Here is an 8939-nt window from a genome sequence, read left to right as displayed (position 1 = left end):
AATAACCACACAAGTGCTGCATTGTGGATCTGAGGGCTACAAACAATTTTAGCAAGTAGGTGTTTCTGTATTTGCAAAGACAGAGGCTCCAAGTAATGAAGACCAATGGCCATGACAGTACCTACTTAAGCAAGCTGTTGTAAAGATAAATGAAGAATTCATATAAAGTATTAAACACACATTTGATTCACCTGCACAAATATATTCTGAAAAATAAGTACTTTGCAAAATATTTGAAGCCCCTGCATATTCCCATATACTCTGTAGTCAAGAAGGTGGACAACAAAATAACTTAATGTTATTTGCTGTGACTTCTTTCAAATGACTTAAAAAAGTTGAAAATGATCTATATGTTTTCTGTAGCATGTTTGTTGAATTATAATTAAGACCTCTGGGAACCCTCAAAAAGGGCATGTGGGGTGGAGGGGGAGAGTAAAGCAATTAATTGCTTTGCAATGAAAACTGCCATAACAGAGACAATTGACCCTTACTCTGAAGTAAATAGTGTTATTTCCTCAATAAAATATTAATAGAACTCAGTGAAGGGTGTTTCCATGATTTTTTTTTTAACTTTATAAATGAAAATAACTTGCTTGGTGTTTCTTTTTACTTAGCTGTAATAGTAAACACGAGGAGAACGCTTATTTGGCATGGAATTTCTCTGCCAGAAAGTAAATATTTGATGATTATGTAAGGAACTATAAACACAATTTCCTGAGAAATTTTCTAGAAAGAAGTTTACCTGCCTGAGCCAATTTCAAGATGAGGTGATAAAAAAGCTAAGCTCCCTTTCAAATGTGGCAAAGTAGGTAGTTTTGTTTTATTTTTTTCCCACTGCATTCTTCACAAATCTCTTTAGTATTTGAACCCTCTTCTTCTCTTTAGAATCTGAAATTCAAAAGTTAGCCTAACTTTTGCTGTTGTTGCTAGCTAACATACTTGGAAGCTGTCCATAGTTTTTATAGTATTTTTCTCAGTTCTCTCAACTTCCAAGTCTATTCCTGTTTGTTAATGACACCTCTTTTGCTGTTTCCCAGGCTCATGACCTTGGAAGCACCTTTTTCTTCTTCTTCACTGACACCTTGTTGTTTTCTCCTCCCATAAACCACCTACTCAAGGTTGCAGAATTCATTTTTATAAAGGACTATTATTATCATACACATGTTCAGAATTCATCAATGGTTCCCAAGTGCTCACAGAATAAAGCATTAACTCTCCTTTGCTTGCGATGTATACTGGGGACTAGGTAGGGGTCCTGTCAGGCTCCCCAGCAATCCTCCCTTATAACATATCTCTCACAACTGCTTTTCATGAAGCTTGAACAAAGTATAAACATCCTCTTACAAATCTTTGTTCTTAGATCCAGAAACCATGACTTTGGTTTTCTGTTACATTCCTTCTTTTGTTTTCCTTTGCTTTAGCTCTCTGGTACTGTTCTTCTAAAATTCATTTCATACCCAAATGGAAAGCCAGCTTCTTCCTGACATCTTTCCTAGTTGAAGTTGTTGCAGTCAGCCTCCCTCCTGAGTTCCATGCAGTCTTTGAGCCACACCAGGGCCTTGTTTTGCTATAATATGGGCATCTTAACACAAGATTCTTCAACAAGGTGAATGGAAACCTTTGTCTACATTGTGGGAGGGAAAATGGAATGGAAACATTCAAAAGGAATGAAACTTGAGGTGGGTAAATACCAAATATAACCCAACAGTGTTGAAGAAATGAAAAAACAGAGGGTCTTTCTTGAGTAATCCCCTTGTAACATTTCTTTTCTTCACACCATGTTCTATGAGAATATTGCAGTAAAATGCCCCCAAACTCCTAATTGTGGCCTAGATCTCCAACAGTTTTATTTTTCCATGTTTTTAATATTTAAAAAAAAGTGAAGTAACATTGGCTTACAACACTGTATATGACTTAAAGGATAAGTTCACACCTCTTCAGATGTGTATTACCACACCACAGCCATCACCAAGGGACCCATAACCTCCACGATATACCATCTGGTCCCATACACACTCTGCTCTCCATTATTGCTCTCTATAGTATTTGAACTCTCTTCTTCTCTTTAGAATCTGAAGTTCAAAAGTTAGCCTAACTTTTGTTGCTAGCTAACATACTTGGAAGCTGTCTATAGTTTTTATAGTATTTTTCTCAATTCTCTCAACTCCTAAGTCTATTCCTGTTTGTTAATGACACCTCTTTTGCTGTTTCCCAGGCTCATGACCTTGGATCCACCTTTTTCTTCTTCTTCACTGAGGCTACCTCTGGTAGCCTCAATTCTACAGTCAGGTTTCTCAGATTTGTAATTGATTTGATTCTGTCTGACCATTTGTTTTATTTCTCTGTTTCCCATATATAAGTGAAATTATCCATTATTTGTCTTTCTCTTTCTGATTATCTTTGCCTAGCATTATGCTCCCCTTTCTTCAACCAATTCCATCTATATTGTTGTAAATTTTTCTAAGATTTTAGATATGCTTTACTAGGATACTAAATTTTAGGAGTAGTGAATATAAGGTAACACAAAACTTTAAATCTTGATATTCACATGCCAAATTCTATATAGTCACAACACCACCATCTTGAAAATGAAATTAGTATTGATGCATACTAAATCCATAGCACACTTTCAGATCTTATTAAATTCCTAAGTAATTCCATCAGTGGGAAAAGTGTCTACAGATTCAGGTTCACATTCAGAACCATATGCCCCATTTAGTTGCCAACTTTTTTTTTTTTAAAGATTTATTTATTTATTCATACAGAACTAGGGTACAGGCCAGAGATGCGGAGGGTGAGAGGATTCACCAGAGACAGAGTGGGGAGCAGAAAGACAGATTGACGAAGTACACTGCTGAGGGGAGCAGCAGGCGGGTCAGGAGTGATGTGCCTCACCATGTGGACACCTCCAGGGCAGGCGGGGATTGAACTCTTGCGGAAGTGGCTTAAGCTTTAGTGCAGTGCTTTAACCCACTGCGCCACCAGGGAGGGCCAGTTGCCAACTTTTTTTAACTTTTAGTTTTATTTTTTTATTTGTTGATGAAGTTCATTTTGAATTAAAACAATGTTGCCAATTACTGTCAGCCAATATCTTTTCACCAGTACTTCAAGCATTAAAAAAAAAAAAGGAGAATCTTTACAAAAAATATAAAGAGAAACCACAAATTAGTAACTGCACATAACATTATACAAAACAGGCTCTTAGAAGTGGCCTCTCAACAGTATATCTTTCTAATTATTGCTATTGTTTGGTACAAGGAAATCTGCCAAGAGTGTTTTAAGCAGTATTGCAACATTATGTTCCTGAGAATTTCTAAAGTATTCTTGACACAAGCTTTGAATTCTTTTTTATTAGGGTAACATTGGTTTACATCCCTGAATATGATTCAGAGGAAAGGTTCACACCACCTCAGATGTATGTCACCACACCCCACTCACCACCAAAATGCTCATATTCCTTTATCATATATGTTGGGCCCCCTGACTATTCTGTTTAGTTGTTGATCCTTTAATCTCTTACAATTTAAAGCAGTTCTTCCACTTTTCTGTAAATTATTGTAGTTCCACAAGAAAATAGGGTGACAGGGGCAGAAAGTTTATATAAACAGTGGCTCAGCACTTCCTGGATGGGGGGCGGGGAGGGGATTCAGCATCACTAGACCTGTTTTACAAGAAATGCTGAAAAGAGTTAAATGAAATTAAAGGATACTAATTAGGACAGATGAAAATATAGGCTATACCAATAAAAGTAAATATATAGTCAAATTCAGAATGCTCTATTACTGTAATTGAAGCAAATATTAACCATTTAATTCTCAATAAGGATTAAATGGCAAATGTATTAAAAAGAACTATCCTTACCTAATTTGATATTGACTAAACAATAAAAAAATTAGGGACATAAAAAAAGTTAAAAGAGGTAATGAGGTAAAGAGTTTTCATATGTGATTAAGTTTTTATCAGCTTAAAGTGGACTGTAGTAGCGAGAATCGGCGGCATGTAAGCCTTGGGTAACCATAAAACAAAATTCTACAACAGATTCACCAAAAATAAAGGAAATCAAAGAACATCGCTACAGAAAATAATCAAGTCACAGATGAAGACAGGAAGAGGGAATAAACTATAAAATAACCAGAAAATAATAAAATGAACTATTTTTATCTGTCTGTGCTTACTTAGAGTGGATTAAGTTTTCCAATCAAACAACACAGAGTGACTAAATAGGCTAAAAACAAAAACAAACAAACAAAAAAATCCAGAACCCAACTCTTCCCTGTAAGAGTTACTTCAGATTTAAGGACACACATAAGCTTAAGGTAAAAGGATGGAATAAGATATCACATACAAGCAGAACTCAAAAGAGAACTATAGTAACAATACTTTCATCATCAAAACAGACAGGAAATCAAGTAGGCAATGGCAGACATGACTATTTCTCCTCTGCAATTCATGGACTGCTCTTGGAAGGCTGGCACTAGAATCATATGAAATTTCTTTCACACATGGCTAGTGGCCATAATTCTTTAGTCATGATCAAGCACTGTCCTAAATTTCCTTGCAAATCGGCTTCCAGTTCCAAGAAAGGAGTGGAGGAAAGAGGAACTCTCTTCTTTCTGTGGTGTTGCCTCAGAAGTCACAGGAATCCCTTCAGCCATATCCCACTGGGGCAGTTAAAATATGATCACAAACGGGCCCTCCCTGGTGGCATGGCGGGTTAGAGCACAGCACTGGGAGGCTGAAGCCACTTCCGCTTGAGCTCGATTCCCGCCTGCCCCGGAGGTGACCACATGGTGTGGCAGACCTCTCCTGACCCGCCCGCTGCTCCCCTCAGCAGTGTACTTCATCGATCTGCCTGTTCTGTTCCCCACTCTGTCTCTGGTGAGGCCTCTCGCCGCCCCTGAGCCTCTGGCCTGTACCCCAGTTCTGTATGCACAAATAAATAAAAATAAATCTTTAAAAAAAAAATATGATCACAAACCTTGAGCTAATTCAAGAGAAGGAACATAATCCCAAGCCCCATACCTTGGTAGGAGGAGTATCAATCATAGAATAAGACAAGTGCTTGGGATGCAATGAATACACATGACTACCAATTAGAAATAGAATTTCTTACCACCTCACCCTCTGGTAAAGAATTTATGGCCTCTCCTCTTTAGCCAATACCAGGAAACATGTCTGATGTCAGGACTCCATGTGTCAACAGAGAAAGTAAGGATCAGAGATGGTTTCTGACTAGGTATCAAATTTGACTTCACAAAGGAAGCAGTATTTGAATTTTATCCTAATTGGCCAAGATTTTGATTCACTGATTCACTTAGTGTATGAATGGGAGCATGTTAGTGCAAATGAAAGAGTTCTACCTTAGTAAGGATTATTGGTGTTTTGATGGATATTAAATCGTAACATATATGCAAAAAAGTATACACTCATACTTCTAAATCATATACAGTATTATATAAGACAACATTATCTCAAAAATAACACTATTTTTAAAGATTTTTTTTTATCTCACTTATGCATACAAAAACTGGGATCTAGTCCAGAGGTGCAGGGGATGAAAGACCAAATGGGGGAGCAGAACAGGTGGCTCACCCTGGCCAGGGATCAAAAACATGCCGCAGTAGCTGGTGATAGCTTGAGAGCACAGGGACTTTAACCCCTTGTGCCAACAGGGAGGCCCAAAAAAAAGCACTATTTTTAAAAGAAGAAAATTCTACTTCTGAAATTGCAAAGCTGATGGAGATCTCAAGAGAGGGGCTCAAGCTTCTCCTTTGTGCTGGACTTTTCATTAGTACATTGCTTCTCTCCTTTCTCTATGATGTTCCTTCTAGTGTTTCTACGAGGTGACAATATTGTACAGACCATGAGTCATACGGATGGGTTACTTAAAAGAAATTGTTACATAATAAAATGTAAGAGTCAGAGCTATTAAAAACAACAACATTATCCTACCATTATTGAACATTTCATTTGCTCAGGATAGAACAATCAGGCCTTAACTGATGGCGCAAAGGGTTAAGAACAGCACTGTGAAGTTATCTGTAGCCACTGCAGCATGACTTCAATCCCTGGCCAGGGAGAGACTCACATGGCACAGCATACCTCTTTTGACCCATCTGTTGCTCCACTTTGCAGTGTATGTCAGTACATCTGCCTGTTCTGCTCCCCATTCAGTCTCTGGTGAATCCTCCCACCCCCGCACCTCTGGCCTGTGCTCCAGCTCTTGTATGTATAAATAAATAAATCTTTTAAAAAAAATTAAAAAATTAATAATCACAACCATAAGTGACATGTTAGTTGATTTGGTTCAATTATCAATTACCATAAATGTACTTACTTTATGGGTTACTCTCTAGTCTCTTTTCCAAGAAAGAATAGAGCCATAGAATCATATGCCTAAGGAATGTGTGGGCCATGTTAGGAACTGTTTTACATACTAAAGAAAAATTCTATAAACTACACTGAATTATCTGTACATCATTAAGTTGTCATTTTCTAATCTTCAAAGAAATAAATCTTGTGATATATGAATTCAAGTATTTAAAATGTATAGAAGGAAATACTTTTATTACTTCCATTTTGTCAACTCTTTAATGCTCTTTAGTTTTCCACCCTGTGAGATTCCACACAGAATAGAGATCAAATGCTATCACCAGTTGAGAGAAAATGCACAGAAAAATCTAAATGGCATTTACAGTAATTAATAATTTGAAACAAAACAACTAAAAATGTCAGTCATGGTTGTGATTTTTCAAAACCCATCAATTATTCTGTCCTGAGCAAATGAAACGTTCAACAGTAGTAGGGCATTGTTGATGTTTTTAATAGCTCTAAGTCCTATATTTTATTATGGAACAGCTTCTTAAAGTAGGATATGCCCCAGATTTATATGTCAGCAGCTCAGCAAGAAATGTTCATTTTTTTTATACTCATACACATAAAAAATATCTTACTTGAGGAATTCAGTGTAAATTCCAAGTCTCTTCTCTGATAGTGAAAAATTGACCATGATTCAACTGTGATTTCTTTCCACATACATATAATTAGCTTTAATTTAAGGCTTATCTTGAAAGTAGATCAGCAAATACCTTTACAGTGAAGAACTTTGTAATTTTTAGTCCTAATAGAGGATTAAATGTTGGTTATTTAAAAAACATAGTGATTTCAAGAGGCTAAAATCTCATACAGTGAAGACATTAATTTTCTAGTTTGGTGAATATTTTTTAACACAGAAGTGGGATAATCCTAAACTTCCATTTCTGCCTTCTAAAATTCCTTAGAACTGGCCCAGAGATAAAGCTCAAATGTAATAAAATTTAGATAAACCAGCTTATCAAACTTAAGCAGATACAGAGGCTCCTTACCTTGAGGAAAACTCCAGATCATCTAATATGCTATCTGCCCTCTACTTCAGATGAAGTAGCCTTCGATTCACAATATTTTTTAAAGTACAGAATGATTTTAGATGTGGTATAAGAAACTCAAGAAGCTATGTGTTTATTCATATGGTGATTTGTGAGGTAAAACTATACTACCTAAAGAATACTGATGAAACTAGATGAGATAACCTGGTCAACTGCTTAAAAGTATAAATGACTTCTTTCATTTTAAAACAAGCAACAAAAAAAGCATCATGATTAATATTTTTTTTAGGCAGCAAGGCAACAGATGTATTGATAAGCAGAAAAAGGACAAGAAATCTCTCTGAGCAGAGAGGGACCCCATCTTGATTGATTTTTAGCCCATGTTATTACTACAAAGAAAAGAAGAAAGAGAGGAAGAGTATAGGAAAGAAGTAAAAAAGAAAGGTAATGGAGAAAGGGGAGGGAGAAAATAAGGGGGGGGAAGGATGGAGGGGGGATGAGAAAGAAGGAGAAAAGGAAGGAAGAAATTCTTATCACCAACAAAATGACACCAGGAAAAAAAAACACAGAGCACATTGTTACCTACTTAATATATCAATAAGAACTAAAACAAATAAAATAACTGTAGGAAGTATGAAAGAATAATATAAATCAAAATTAAAGAAAAATTTCCTGAATGAAAAAGAGTTAAACTTAATGTGCACTTGAAAAAATTTAATCTGTTAGAATTACAATATGCTACAGCTTAAACACCATCCTAGATAACAAGTTGCCAAACTGATTTATAATTATGAAAGCCAGAATACAAGGAGGACCACTGTGGTCAGTATAGTTGGCCCCAGGAACAGAGGGCCAAAGTATTCCCTTTTACCTGTGGAAGTACTTCTTCTTACCTGACAAGCAATTCTGATCTATCACATGCCCTTGACTCATAGTTCAAAACAGTTCCACAGACAATTGTCATCTATCATTTATAGCTCCTTCAAGATAAAGCAAAGGCTACAGCAAAGCAAGAAAAGTTAATATGAGATTTGCAATTTGTATCATTTTAGTTTAGTTTCAGTTCATGAGGAGAGTTGAATTTCATGAAAGCTTTCCTTGAATTGGCAATAAACAACCTACCTGCGAGGGGAATAAAAGTCCAGAATTACAAGTTTTCTATCAAGAAGATTGGTTGTGGGTTCTCCAGTGTTATCAGGGGAAATGATGTGTGTCTTTTCTGACTTGGGGCCTCATCAGACTTCACAGAATTGTATCTGAATCCATGCAACAAAGGGCTTAACACAGAAAAGCAAAATGCCTGTGACCCCAAATCTTGGTGGGATCTCTGGAAACATTCTTGTGGAACTTTCCTGACACATGTAGAACTAGTTGTGTGTGCTGGCATGGGACTCATCACATGGAAACTGTGGTGGAAGGTGGCTCCAGGATGTACAAGGGACCAGGGCCACAGTAACACAGGTGGGGAAGCCTTCCTCAGCTCCAGACAGGTAACTAATGACAAAAGGAAAATCTGTGGGAAATCATGTTCCCACCACCAAAGTGGGTATAGGAGATTCTTGGGCCTGTGAGTCA

Source organism: Condylura cristata, unplaced genomic scaffold (genome assembly GCF_000260355.1).
Source record: "Condylura cristata isolate star-nosed mole 26May11 unplaced genomic scaffold, ConCri1.0 scaffold00009, whole genome shotgun sequence".
Classification (NCBI taxonomy): Eukaryota; Metazoa; Chordata; class Mammalia; order Eulipotyphla; family Talpidae; genus Condylura; species Condylura cristata.
The sequence above is the reverse complement of the archived record's forward strand: the minus strand, read 5'-3'. Positions refer to the sequence as shown.